Below are 15064 nucleotides of genomic sequence, written 5' to 3' on the forward strand. Positions count from 1 at the left end.
TTTTGTTTATTTTTTAAGAACTAATAATTAAAAACACAATCATTTTAATATTAAAATATTTGACTTACTAAACAACATTTAATACTAGACTTAAATCATAACTTAATAAATATTTTAAAACATAAAAACGTGACTTAATAACTATAAAGTTTGAGTCTTTAAATTTGAAGGTTAAGTATGCATTTCTAGTGGTTGGAATGTGAATGTTTAAGTGTGTATTTATCAATGTTTTAAAAATCGGCCGGTCGAACCGGTTGGACGGGGTACTGGGGGAGTGAGTTGTTCAACTATCATCAGTTTTACGTCGATTTCTGAACCGGATTGAACCGACCGGTTTTTAGAAAAACCGGGTTGAACCGGTTAAACCGAATAAAAACACATAGAAAAGAACCATTTGCATAATAAACTTTGGTGATTTACCTATTTTCTCCCGCAACTTTACAACTGGCGACATTGTCCGTCACGACACTGAGAATCGCTTGGCCTAGAAATGCAACAATTAATTTACCCGTTTTCTCCACCCCAGAAAAAACTTGGCATACATGAATATAAAATCGTGGGTATTTACAGCAAGACCATTGATCAACGGTTTACGTTTGATGTTTATCCACCCATCAGATACTATAGAAATACCGGGTGAATACCATATATTTTTAAATGGTGTTAAGCCTTCTCAACATCTCTCACATATTCATCTGGTAGAATAGTTCTTTCTTTTACTAGATGACACTTTATAACCTTTGGGTGCCTTTCTTATTGCATTTACCATTTCACGAAATTGTGGATTACACAAAACGTTAAAAGGAATCCGATTTGCACATAAAGCCCTCATAATGTTTAAATCAACCACACTTATTTCCATTATGGCATCACGAAGCCTATTTTTATGGTGGTCAAATTTTGCGATGATGAAGGCCCAAAAATGGACGAAATATATGAGAAAGTGGATAATATGTTGGGGAAATCAAAGATGTGATGAAGGAAAGTATATATGCGTCTTATTTCCCTCAAGTAGAGCAATTGTATTGAAAATGTGGGAGAAAATGACCATACCATTACATTGTTTGAGATTTGCTTTTACTCAATGATTTTACGACACACGTTATCTTGAGACGTTAGCACCAGGCGGAATACGTATAAAAATTCTAACCTTGATAAATAAGTTGTACAAGGTGTCATGGAAGCTTTTAACCGCATCACTAGACATAGTAACACGAAAAACAGATGTTATGAGAACAATTTACTACGTTTCACATAAAGAAATGTCTTTATTCATTACAAACAACTTAAATGGATGTGGTTACAATGGAAACAATTGTCTTGTAATCTACTTATGGCGCAGAAAGAACAGAGGTAGTTAAGTGGCAAAAAAATATTATCACAACCTATAAGCATTTCTGTAGCCGAAAGAAATTGTAACACTTATTCCTTTATTCATAATGTGAAGAGAAATCGACTAAACTGTAAAAGGGCTGATGTGACAACCTGAAGCAGGGGAAATCTGTTAAATGTGATGGATTTTGATAGGGACATGTCGTAACAACAAAAAGAACTAAATGATATGGATTTTGAAACCATGGGGACTATCCATACCAAAATGTTCCATTTACATTAACCCAAAGATTTATGTTTAAATTTTAACGTAAAGATGTACACAAAGTAGGGGAAATTTGTTAGCCACTACGATTAGAAAACAAATTGCAAATGAACATACACTCTTGGTGATGTAATTATTTTACTAGTATAATGTGCAAGCATGAGGATTTCACACACACACACAAAGACACGAGCACTATAGAGGTTCTCATCTTGTTTGTAATCTCCATGTACACAACATTATCCCATTTCTTAGCAGCATTCGTTTCATGATATGGTCCTTTCCCCATGTTAGGTCATGAATTTAAGTTCAACAAACAGGGGAGGGTGGTTGTAAGGACAATCGAATTTCAAGGATGATGAGCTTTAATCTTCTGTTGTGAAAAAAGTACAAATACCATACAATCAGTGTGTTTTCGAGAAAAATATTTTTACCATATGGATCTTCCATTTTTTTTACCATATACAAAAATAAAGGAAAAGTAACGAGGTACCGTATATGTAGGGGAAAAAAAGTTGAGCTTTGATCTCACATAACCCAACATATAAAATAAAATGAAGAATATATATAACTATATTAGTTGTGAGACCCATATATTATATGAGTTATTTAAAAAATAAATAAATATAAAGGTCTAAATATTTAAGAACTTTGAATTTATAAGAAAATAAGAAAAATACTGAATTATTATAATGAAAATGTTTTTTATCTTTTACATTTTAAACAAATAATTTAAATAAAAAAAAAAAAAAACTAATGAGCTTTAATTTTGAGAATTTTGAAATTAAAAGGTAAGTTTATTAATGACATTGATATGCAATTATTACATTAAAATACTAGATGTAAAACCTGTGTATTACACGGATTGATTAAAAAAAAATATTAAAATATAAACGATAAATATTTTTTAAAATAAAATTTTGAAATAAGGAATGAAGAAACATATTAATTGCAATTTAATATAATATTTATTACATTTAATACTTTAAATATATAAGTATAAGTATTATGTGATTTTTTTATTTTAAAAATTGAAAAAAACCATAAAATGACATGTGGATATTATTTATTTAAAAACTATCGCAAAATGACAAGTGTCAAAACTCATTAGAGATTAATATATGACAAAATTATCTTCATTTATTATAGTAGATTATGTGAAATTTAAAAGTAGAAAAACTTATAAAATGACATGTGAAAAAAAATTAATTCAAAATAACCACAAAATAACATTTGACAAATTAAATGAGAGTGTGACAAATGACAAAAAAACTTTCATTTATTAAAGTAGATTTGAGTAGTTTTCCATAGATTTTCATTTGCATCTCTTGCGTTCGCAATTTGAGATTAAACTTTGTTTGGCTTCCTAATTTCTAAATTGGGTTAGCGGTAACATTTGGTAAAGTCACGAGTTTTAAATCAAACTACGATATATTAAAATCTTTAGTCGTAGAAAAAAGTCAAATTCTAAGCAAAAGCTTTATTCTAAAAATAGCATATAAATAGTACAAATAATAAAGAATCAAACGGTAGTTTCAACCTCGAATACTCAACTCGTGGGTGATATTTGATTTTTCTGAACAGAGGGTGATAAATATTGTATATTTGATCATTGCTCAATGTGATGTTGGGTGATATTTGATGGCATATCCTACACTAAATGAAAGGTGCTATTATCATAATTTACATTTAACATCCTTCACTTATAATAAACATTCAAACTAGACCTTTTGACTTTCGTAAATTGTATCTTATAACTTCATCATTTTATCCTTTTAGACTAGAGATATAGAAAAGGAAAGAATTATTCCACAAATATTGTATATTCTTAATTTTGTTTCTATTTTAACTTTATAACAAAAGTTATAGGAAATATATCTATTTTTATTCGATAGAGTGTTTTGTCAGAAATAAAAATCATCAAATTTCCATGAAAATGTTATTTTTAGTTTATGTAACATGTTATTCAATCAAATTAAGTTATAATATAATAAGATTTTGTTTTTTTAAGAACTTTTGGTGTTTGTTCTTAATCGGCGGTCGGCGGCAATCTAACGAGTTTTGATGATTGTTTTAATTGGTGGTTGGATGGTGTTTGGGATTAAGGTCGTTTTGTTTGGAAGGATTAAATGTTTAAGCTTTGTCGTACTAAGTTTTTGGTTCTTGGTCTAACTCAAAGAATTTCATTTAACTTCATATATTGTTTTTCGGAGCTAGGTTTTTACTAGTTTATTTTTAATATTTTATTTTTCTCAAAAAAAAAAAAAACAAGTAAATTATTATGTTTTTATCAAAAGCATTGTTATATATTTAGAATAAGTTAAATTAATATGTTAAAATAATAATAAAAACTAAAATTAAAAAGAAAAGTTGTACATAAACAAACTTTCAGACGTCTTCGGCAAAATTAGCTAGTAGCGGGTGACTTGTAGCGGGTAGCTTGTAGCTTGTAGCGTTTTGTTAAACGCTACATGAAGTAACATTTGGATTTGGAGCGTTTTGTTTAAACTAAACGCTAGAAGCTTGTAGTGCCGAACGAGACTTTCTATTCAAAACGGAGCGTTTTGTCAAACGCTAGAAGCTAGAAGCTCTCAAACGCTCCGTGCCGAACACGCCATTCGACGAGTTTGGCGGAATATGAAAATGGTTATCTAAATTGTACTTGTATAAGAAATGGTTTGTGGGTTTAGGTACAAAATTATACACTAAATTATTGAATTTGTATTTATTTATTAATTAAATTTTGTTTAAGTTGTAAAAAGTTACTGGATAATTTTTTTTCCCTTTCAAAATGGTTTTTATAAGCAGTTAGAACGGTTTTAGTTACAACTTTGGATAAAAAATGTTTAATAACTTTTTACAACTTAAACATAGTTTAGTGATTAAATAAACATAAATTCAATTGTATAACTAGCGAAGAGTCCCCGCTTTGCGGGGGTTGGATATGGATTGTTTTGGCGATCAACTATTTGCAAAGTAGCATGTAAGTTGGAATGTTTAATAGATAGGAGGGCAAAATAAATTTAGCAAATTACCATAAGTTTCGCGAATAAAAAACCGACATATATTACTCATGAGCCAATCATCACAATATCGAACATGGACAGGATATAAGCCAAAGCGGTAGAAATTCACAAATATACCGCGAAGTCTACTCAGTTTGAGGTATATTGTTTTTTCTAAAAAAAAACTATTGTGTGATGCTATGCTAGCTAAGTAGAGGCTATTTTTTAGTAGATGGCGATTTATCGACCTCTTCAGATAAATCGACCTCTTCAGATAGTTGAGACCCACGTTGATTATGCTCCAACCTCTTTATTGTAAAAACATGAAACAACGGGTTGTTGTTTTACCTTATGTAAGATATCAAAGACTCAGGATTCTTTCATGGCAACAGTTGAATGTTTCACAAGAGCCTACACATTTAGGGTCAAAATTTGTTCAACTTTTTTTTCCCTGAATCGATTTCGACTCATTTTGGAGTTATGGAAAGTGCAAATTATGAGTTAAATGGTTCAAGTACTTAACCTGGATAGTATCTGGTGTAGAATCTTGCCCATTCGCATAATTTGTGAAACAAAGTATTATTATGGATCATAATGAAGTTGTGGTAAGTGTGATCCATCATCACTTTTATCTAATGCTTATGCAACTTTTACTCAGTAGGATAATTGTTGCTGATCTAGTAGCCGAAATCACGCTTTGCAAAACTGTCATATTAGAATAAGTAGCCAGAATATTGAAACATCCCAAAAATATAGTCCGAAAATTTCGTTTTCAAATCATTATTAAAATCATAAGCCACCCAATACCATAAGTAAAATCATAAATCATGTATCATAAAACATCATAGTATTTGTCTCAAATCAAAATCTCATATCAAATCATCAGAGTAAACTCCTAGGCTGTGACTGTGGTGGATGCCATGCGATCAACCCGAGCCCTTCCCTTTGCTAGTGGAAGTACCTGAAACCAAAACTGAAAACTGTAAGCACAAAGCTTAGTGAGCTCCCTCAAACTACCACATACCATACAATAACACATATAACATATACTGGGCCTTGCCCAATGCATCGGGCCCCACCCGGCGTCGGACTGAAGTCCGGCATAAATTGGGCCCCGCCCACTGCATCGGGCCCCGCCCGGCATCAGACCGAAGTCCGGAATAACTTGGGCCCCGCCCCGCATCGGACCGAAGTCCGGAATAAACTGCATGTAACATGAACATATAACATAATCACACATATACTGCATCGGGCTTGCCCGACATCGAACCGAAGTCCGAAACATATAACACATATCATAAACATGCATGAATCACGAAGACATCAAGCATACATACTACTTCTCGAGACTACCCCGACATCAGACTGGAATCCGGAACTACTATCATCTAAACGGGCCGACATTGTGGCCGTAGACCCGTTCCTACTGGAAGGAAACTCACCTCGTATGGCTGACTGCTGAAAAACTAGGTGAGGGATCCCTATCTGCTGCTCCGGCGACTCTCCGGCTATAAATTCCATAACAACACTTAATCATAAACTGATAATCCTTCTTAGGGTAAAATGACCATTTTATCCCAGGTCAAAGTCAACATCCTGGTCAAAGTCAACCTTCTGAGTTGACCTACTCGCCGAGTCAACCTATTGACTCGCCGGGTTCTAGAACACAGAAACCCTAAAACTCGCGACTCGACTCACCGAGTCACCCTATGACTCGCCGAGTCCCCATGCTAACTGTTATCGCGACTGGACGAACTTACTCGCCGAGTCGTCCTTAGACTCGCCGAGTCCTAGCGTAATAAAAAAAGGGACATATCGACTCTAACTCGCCGAGTCCATTCGTGGACTCGTCGAGTTCTTCAACTTTCGTGTCCAAGTCCTGTCCAACCCACTGAGTCACCCCTCCCCACTCCATGGTGTCACACATAACCAGAAAAGGTTTGGGAAACTCGACCCGGCTCGCCGAGTCGTAAGAACAACTCGACGAGTTCCTTGCATGCTAAGACCATACAGTCGATTCTAAGTGATTCCAATGCTTCTAACTCATAGATCTGGGCTCCCAGGGCTAACATAACACGTAAAGTTGTTAACTTTACGTGTGTTTATGAAGATATAGGACCAAAACACTCATTACAAGCTAGAAATGGAGATCTAAGTCATTACATAGACTATGGTTGCATAAAGATGGCAACTTTGAGCCTCTAGAGCTAAATAGAGCCCAGATCTAAAGTCTCTACATCCCCAAGAGTTCAAATGTCGGAATAGCCTTGGAAATGGCCCCAAAACCCACAACATTCAAGCTAGAAGAGAGATCTAATTGAATAATAGTCAAGGTATGACCTTTATACCTTTATAAAGTCAAAAATGAGTCCTTAGCTCTGGATCTTCAACCTTCCTTCTGCAACTCCAAGCTTTTGCTTCCTTCTTCAAGCTTAAGATCACAAAATGGCAAGAACTAGCTCAATATTTCACCAAGCTAAGTAGGGTTTCGAGAATGGGCTGTGGAGGTGATGGGGGCTGGGGTGCAGACCCATAATGATGCTTAAATAGGGTGCAAACCCTAAGGATTATGGTTTCCTCCTGATGGACCTACTCGCCGAGTCTATTTCCGACTCGTCGAGTAGTCCACTTAAACCCCGCGAACAAGCTGGCATCTACTCGACGAGTTAGGGCTACCAACTCGTCGAGTAGCTCTTATAAAATGAGCACTTAGTGAACTAAGTACGTACCAGGAACAGGGCGTTACAATTCTCCCCCACTTGTCTTAGACTTCGTCCTCGAAGTCTGCTGAATCTGAAAACAACTCCGGGTAGTGCTCCCTCATCTCCTCCACTAGCTCCCATGTCCACTCTGAATCCTTCCAGTGCTGCCATTGCACCTTCACTAACTCTACCCTCTTGTTCCTTAGCTCCTTCGTCTTGCGATCTAAAATCGCCACTGGTTTCTCGATGTAGTTCAGGCTGTCATCAACCTGAATATCCTCAAGGGGTACTACTGCTGAATCATCCACTAAGCACTTCCGTAACTGAGAAACATGGAACGTGCTGTGGATCTTGCTGAGCTCTACTGGAAGATCTAACCGATAGGCAACCCGAACCACCCTGGCCAAAACCCTAAACGGGCCAATGAACCTGGGGCCTAGCTTGCCCCGCTTCCGAAACCTGATAACACCCTTCCAGGGTGACACTTTCAGGAGGACCATATCGCCCACCTGAAACTCCAAGTCCGAACGCCGCTTGTCGGCGTAGCTCTTCTGGCGACTCTGAGCAGTCTGAAGCATGCTCCTGACTTGCTGAATCTGCTCCGTGGTCTTGAGTACTACCTCCGTACTCCCCATGACTCTCTGACCAACCTCACCCCAACAGATTGGGGTCCTACACTTCCTCCCGTAGAGCATCTCGACGGGAGGCCGGTCTATACTGGAGTGATAGCTGTTGTTATACGAAAATTCCGCTAACAGAAGATACGTATCCCAACTGCCACCGAAATCTAGTACACATGCCCGAAGCATGTCCTCGAGAGTCTGAATCGTCTTCTCGCTCTGTCCATCCGTCTGAGGGTGGAAAGCGGTGCTGAAATGGAGACGAGTACCCATCTCATCGTGAAACCGCTTCCAAAACCTGGAAGTTAACCGGACATCTCGGTCTGACACCACCGAGACAGGCACTCCATGACGTGCCACTACCTCTCGCACATAAATCTAGGCCAACTTCTCGGCCGATATGCTCTCCTGGATCGGTATGAAATGAGCACTCTTGGTCAACCGATCCATGATGACCCATATCGAATCGACCCCACGTGCGGTCTTGGGAAGCTTAGTAATGAAGTCCATAGTGATATCCTCCCATTTCCACACGGGAATGTCTAACGGCTGCATCTTGCCGTGGGGCCTCTGGTGCTCTGCCTTGACCTTCCTGGAGGTTAGGCATCTCTCCACATACCAAGCTACGTCTCTCTTCATACAGGGCCACCAGTAATCGGGTCGAAGATCTCTGTACATCTTCGTCGCCCCTGGATGGATGGAGAACCGAGACTTATCGGCCTCATCCATCAGTACTTGTCGTACTCCGCCCCAGTACGGTACCCAGACCCTCCCATGCATGGTCAATAATCCCCGGCTGTCGTAATCAAACGAAGCTACTCGGCCCACTATCCTCTCGCACTTCCGGCGCTCCTCCTTCAGGCCCTCAACCTGCGCCTCCCTAATCTGCTCCAGGAGGGGAGTAATTACTGTCATCCTCAGATAAATATCTCAGATCGGAGCCGTCACCGCCTTGCGGCTCAGGGCATCGGCCACTACGTTGGCCTTGCCCGGGTGATAAAGGATCTCACAGTCATAATCCTTCACCACATCTAACCACCGACGCTGCCTCATGTTCAGATTCGGCTGATCCATGAGGTACCTCAAGCTCTTGTGATCCGTGTAGATAGTACACCGGACCCCGTAAAGGTAATGCCGCCAAATCTTGAGGGCAAACACCACCGCCCCCAGCTCCAAATCGTGCGTTGGGTAGTTAGCCTCGTGAGGCTTCAACTGTCTCGAGGCATAAGCCATCACATGCCCCCGCTGCATCAACACTGCTCCCATACCTGTGATCGAAGCGTCACAGTAGACCACAAGGTCATCTACTCCCTCTGGAAAGGTAAGAATCGGCGCCTCGCACAGTCGCTGCCTGAGCGTCTCAAAGGCTGTCTGCTGCTCAGGACCCCAGCGAAACACCACCGACTTCTTGGTCAGTCGGGTCAGCGGAACTGCTATCTTGGAGAAATCCTGGATGAATCTCCTGTAATACCCTGCCAAACCCAAGAATCTCCGAATCTAGGATGGAGACTTCGGGACCTCCCACTGCATCACGACCGCTATCTTGGCCGGATCGACTAATATACCCTTCTAGTTGACGAGGTCTCCCAGAAACTGCACCTCGTGCAACCAGAACTCGCACTTGGAGAACTTTGCGAAAAGTCTCTCCCTCCTCAAGGTCTCTAGCACCTCTCTCAGGTGATCCTTATGCTGCTCCTGAGTCTTGGAATAAACCAAGATGTCGTCAATGAATACTATCACATACGGATCCATCATCGGCCTGTACACGCGGTTCATGAGGTCCATGAACGCGGCTGGAGCATTGGTGAGCCCAAACGGCATCACCACAAACTCATAATGACCATAGCGGGTCCTAAAAGAGGTCTTCTGCACATCATCATCTCTGAACCGCATCTGGTGATATCCGGATCGTAGATCAATCTTGGAAAACCAATATGCTCCCTGAAGCTGGTCGAACAAATCATCTATCCTCGGGAGTGGGTAACGGTTCTTCACCGTCACCTTGTTCAGCTCCCGGTAGTCTATGCACATACGGTGCGACCCGTCCTTCTTCTTCATAAGCAGGATCGGGGCTCCCCATGGTGAACTGCTCGGCCTGATAAAACCCTTGTCTAGCAGCTCTTGCAGCTACGTAGACAATTCCTGCATCTCGGGAGGAGCCAACCGATATGGTGCCTTAGCTATCGGAGCCGCACCAGGGACCAGGTTAATCCGGAACTCAACCTGTCTCTCCGGAGGTATCCCAAGCAAATCCTCCGGGAATACGTCCGGATACTCTCGTACCACTAGTACATCATTTACTGTCGTCTTACCCTTATCCCGGGTATCCATGACGTAAGCAACATATCCTGCGCATCCCTGCTGAAAGTAACGTCTCGCTCTCGCTGCTGAACAGAGAATCGGTCCGCACTGTGGCCTCTCACCCTGAATCACTAGCTCTCCCCCACTAGGAGTGCGAACCCTCACTAGTTGCTGTTCACAATCTATCACCGCCCCATTGGAGCTCAACCAATCCATACCTACTATAACTTTATTCCCTCGCAGGGGAATAGGAACCAAGTCCACTGAAAACTGCTCATCAAATAACTGAAGTGCACATCCTCTATGAACTCTCGCGACCCTGACGGTCCTATCATATGCTATCTTAACGTCTAGTGGGCAATCCAGCTCCCCTGGAGCTCTGCTAAATCGCTTGCTAAGTGCAAGAGACACAAACGATCGGCTAACCCCCGAATCAAACAATACCATGGCTGAAATGCCGTTCACTAGGAACGACCCTATAGACAACACATAAACATGAGAAATAATCAAAAGTAATAAAGAGAAGATGGAGAAAATACATACCAGCAACCACATCAGGAGTCGCTCGTGCCTCCTCTGCTGTCAATTGGAATGCTCTGCTCTTTTTTCACTGGCGCCTCAGCACGACCCTGCCGGCCGTCTGTAATCCTCAGTGTGGTAGGAGCGGGTACCACTACCTGTCCTGCAGGTGCTAAACTCGGACACTGGGACTTCTTGTGTCCCTTCTGATTGCAATGGAATCAAATCAGATCAGATGCTTTGGTGGTAGTGGTAGTAGCTGTACAATCCCTACTCATATGCCCAGTCCGACCGCACTTGAAGCAGACGGAACTCCCCGCCTTGCACACCCCATCGTGCAACCGACCACACTTGCCACACCGACTGTGGCTCTGCTGTCCCCTAGACCTATGATCAGACACCTTGGGCTTTTTGCCCGAACCTGCTGCGCCAGACGTCACCTCTGGCTTCCTCTTCCTCTCCATCTCTAGATCAATCTCCCTCTCACGAGCCCTCGCAATCATGTCCTCCAGCGTCTTCCAGCTGGAACGGCTCACAAACTGGCGGATATCACTCCGTAACATCTCATGATATCGAGACTTCTTCATCTCCTCGTCCGGCACATACTGCGGAACGAGGAGGGCCCTCTCCCTAAACTTGGCGGTAATCTCCGCCACAGTCTCAGTCGTCTGCTGGAGGTCCTGAAACTCCCTAGCAAGCTGCTGCACCTCAATAACAGGTGCGAAATCAGCTCTGAAGCTGGTCGTGAAATCAATCCAGGTCATAGCATCCAACAGAGTGTCATCTCCAATAGCTCTTCCGACCTCCTCCCACCAATCTTGTGCCCTGTCCTTCAGAAGACAGGATGCCAATCTGACCTTGTCCCCCTCGGGACATCTGCTGGTGCAGAACGCGTTGGTGACATGTGCCAACCATCTAGTACTCGCAATGGGGTCCCGAGCCCCATGGTAGTCGGGAGCTCCACAAGCTCGGAACTCCCTGAAAGTCAATGTGCGCGATCCCATCATGGCTGCTATCTCAGTACGGAACGCGCCCAACTTCTCATCCAGAAGCTCTTAGATACCCTCCTTGACCGATCCAAAAATCACAGGAGTCTGGTCTAGTATGCTGCGTGTGACCTCCGAGGAGATGAACTCCCTGGTCTGCTCGTCTAACTGACCGACTCCAGAGCCTGAGCCTGATCCCTCTCCTGCACCTGAACTACCAACTGCTGGTCTAGGGCGTAAAACCACCATTCTGAAAACAGACCATAACAATCGTCAGAATACTAATATAATTGGAGGGATCACACATACTAAAAGTTCTCTGGTCTTGTCTCAGCCTTTCTTGACTCGAGTACGGATCCTCTGCTTTCAGTAGTGCGGGCCCATACTACCTTCCACATCTATCCGTACTTTCCTCAAGAACTGCCTTGAATCCACCAAGTCCCTTCTACTGTTACTGCTCTCTGCTACTCTCATCCTAGGCTTGCCCTAGGGTAATCACCAACCCACTCTCCGCCATCAGCTGCATAAGAAGTCCCTGCTTTCTTTCCCTAACTAGCTCACAAATACTATTACATATTACTCAGACTAGATAATTCTTCGAATGAGAGATCCTACCCTACAACGGTTGGACTCAAACAAGAGCTGCGAAATAGAGCTAGACATAACCTTCTGAAATTATTTATTCCTTGCAATATGTAACTTAACATATTCGTTTACTAGTTAGTGAAAGACAACTAGAACTCCTAAAAGCACAAAGCAAGCAGCATTCGGGCATTGAGTACACATAATTAAGCATATACTATTCTGGCTATCATACTGACTAATCTGTACTAGCATGCAACTCGTAAAGCTGATACACATATAACAGGCACATAAGGCATCCTCCCTAGATCCTTAGTCCTAATCTAACATGTTGTTCTCATAAAACTGATAAACATAACATATCATAAACTTGTATGGGTAATTTGGGAGTACTTATTTGAGCTCGGCTGATTGCATGCACCACACCCTTTTCTCTTTTCAAAGTCCTTCTCTTTCTAAAAATCCGTTTCGCTTTTTCTAAAACACTTTTCTTTCCTGAAAATCCTTCTTACAAAAATCGATTTTCCTTTTGAAAATTTCTATACCAATTCCTTAGTTTGAGTTCAGACACACCCGAAAGTGTGCCCGAATCCCTCAAACAAAGGCTCTAATACCAACTTGAAACATCCCAAAAATATAGTCCGAAAATTTCATTTTCAAATCATTATTAAAATCATAAGCCACCCAAGATCATAAGTAAAATCATAAATCATGTATCATAAAACATCATAGTATTTGTCTCAAATCAAAATCTCATATCAAATAATCAGAGTAAACTCCCAGGCTGTGACTGTGGTGGGTGCCAGGCGATCAACCCGAGCCCTTCCCTTTGCTAGTGGAAGTACCTTAAACCAAAACTGAAAACTATAAGCACAAAGCTTAGTGAGCTCCCCCAAACTACCACATACCATACAATAACACATATAACATATACTGGGCCTTGCCAACTGCATCGGGCCCCGCCCGACATCGGACTGAAGACCGACATAAATTGGGCCCCGCCCGGCATCGGACCGAAGTCTGGAATAACTTGGGCCCCACCCACTACATCGGGCCCCACCCGACATCGGACCGAAGTCCAGAATAAACTGCATGTAACATGAACATATAACATAATCACACATATACTGCATCGGGCTTGCCCGACATCGAACCGAAGTCCGGAACATATAACACATATCATAAACATGCATGAATCACGAAGAAATCAAGCATATATACTACTTCTCGGGACTACCCCGTCATCAGACTGGAATCCGGAACTACTATCATCTAAACGGGCCGACATTGTGGCCGTAGACCCGTTCTTACTGGAAGAAAACTCACCTCGTATGGCTGACTGCTGAAAAAATAGGTGAGGGATCCCTATCTGCTGCTCCGGCGACTCTCCGGCTATAAATTCCATAACAACACTTAATCATAAACTAATAATCCTTCTTAGGGTAAAATGACCATTTTACCTCTGGTTAAAGTCAACGTCCTGGTCAAAGTCAACCTTCTAAGTTGACCTACTCGCCGATTCAGCCTATTGACTCACCGCGTTCTAGAACTCAGAAACCCTAAAACTCGCGACTCGACTCACCGAGTCACCCTATGACTCGCCGAGTCCCCATGCTAACTGTTATCGCGACTGGACGAACTGACTTGTCGAGTCGTCCTTAGACTCGCCGAGTCCTAGCGTAATCAGAAAAGGGACATATCGACTCTAACTCGCCGAGTCCATTCGTGGACTCGTCGAGTTCTTCAACTTTCGTGTCCAAGTCCTGTCCAACCCACTGAGTCACCCCTCCCCACTCCATGGTGTCACACACAACCAGAAAAGGTTTGGGAAACTCGACCCGGCTCGCCGAGTCGTAAAAACAACTCGGCGAGTTCCTTGCATGCTAAGACCATACAGTCGATTCTAAGTGATTCCAATGCTTCTAACTCATAGATCTGGGCTCTCAGGGCTAACATAACACGTGAAGTTGCTAATTTTACGTGTGTTTATGAAGATATAGGAGCAAAACACTCATTACAAGCTAGAAATGGAGATCTAAGTCGTTACATAGACTATGGTTGCATAAAGATGGCAACTTTTAGCCTTTAGAGCTCAATAGAGCCCAGATCTGAAGTCTCTACATCCCCAAGAGTTCAAATCTCGGAATAGCCTTGGAAATGGCCCCAAAACCCACAACATTCAAGCTAGAAGAGAGATCTAACTGAATAATAGTCAATGTATGAGCTTTAGACCTTTATGAAGTCAAAAATGAGTCCTTAGCTCTGGATCTTCAACCTACCTTCTGCAACTCCAAGCTTTTGTTTCCTTCTTCAAGCTTCAGATCACAAAATGGCAATAACTAGCTCAATATTTCACCAAGCTAAGTAGGGTTTCGAGAATGGGCTGTGGAGGTGATGGGGGCTGGGGTGGAGACCCATAATGATGCTTAAATAGGGTGTAAACCCTAAGGATTATGGTTTCCTCCTGATGGACCTACTCGCCGAGTCTATTTCCGACTCGTCGAGTAGTCCACTTAAACCCCGCGAACAAGCTGGCATCTACTCGACGAGTTAGGGCTACCAACTCGTCGAGTAGCTCTTATAAAATGAGCAGTTAATGAACTAAGTACGTACCAGGAACGGGACGTTACAAATATTTTATTATACAATTCAAATCCTTCATAACCTCATATATATATATATATATATATATATATATATATATATATATATATATATATATATATATATATGATCACTTTAAATATGAAAA

The sequence above is a fragment of the Lactuca virosa genome, chromosome 4, assembly GCF_052849685.1.
Source record: "Lactuca virosa cultivar CGN04683 chromosome 4, Lactuca_virosa_CGN04683_v6, whole genome shotgun sequence".
NCBI classification, from domain to species: domain Eukaryota; kingdom Viridiplantae; phylum Streptophyta; class Magnoliopsida; order Asterales; family Asteraceae; genus Lactuca; species Lactuca virosa.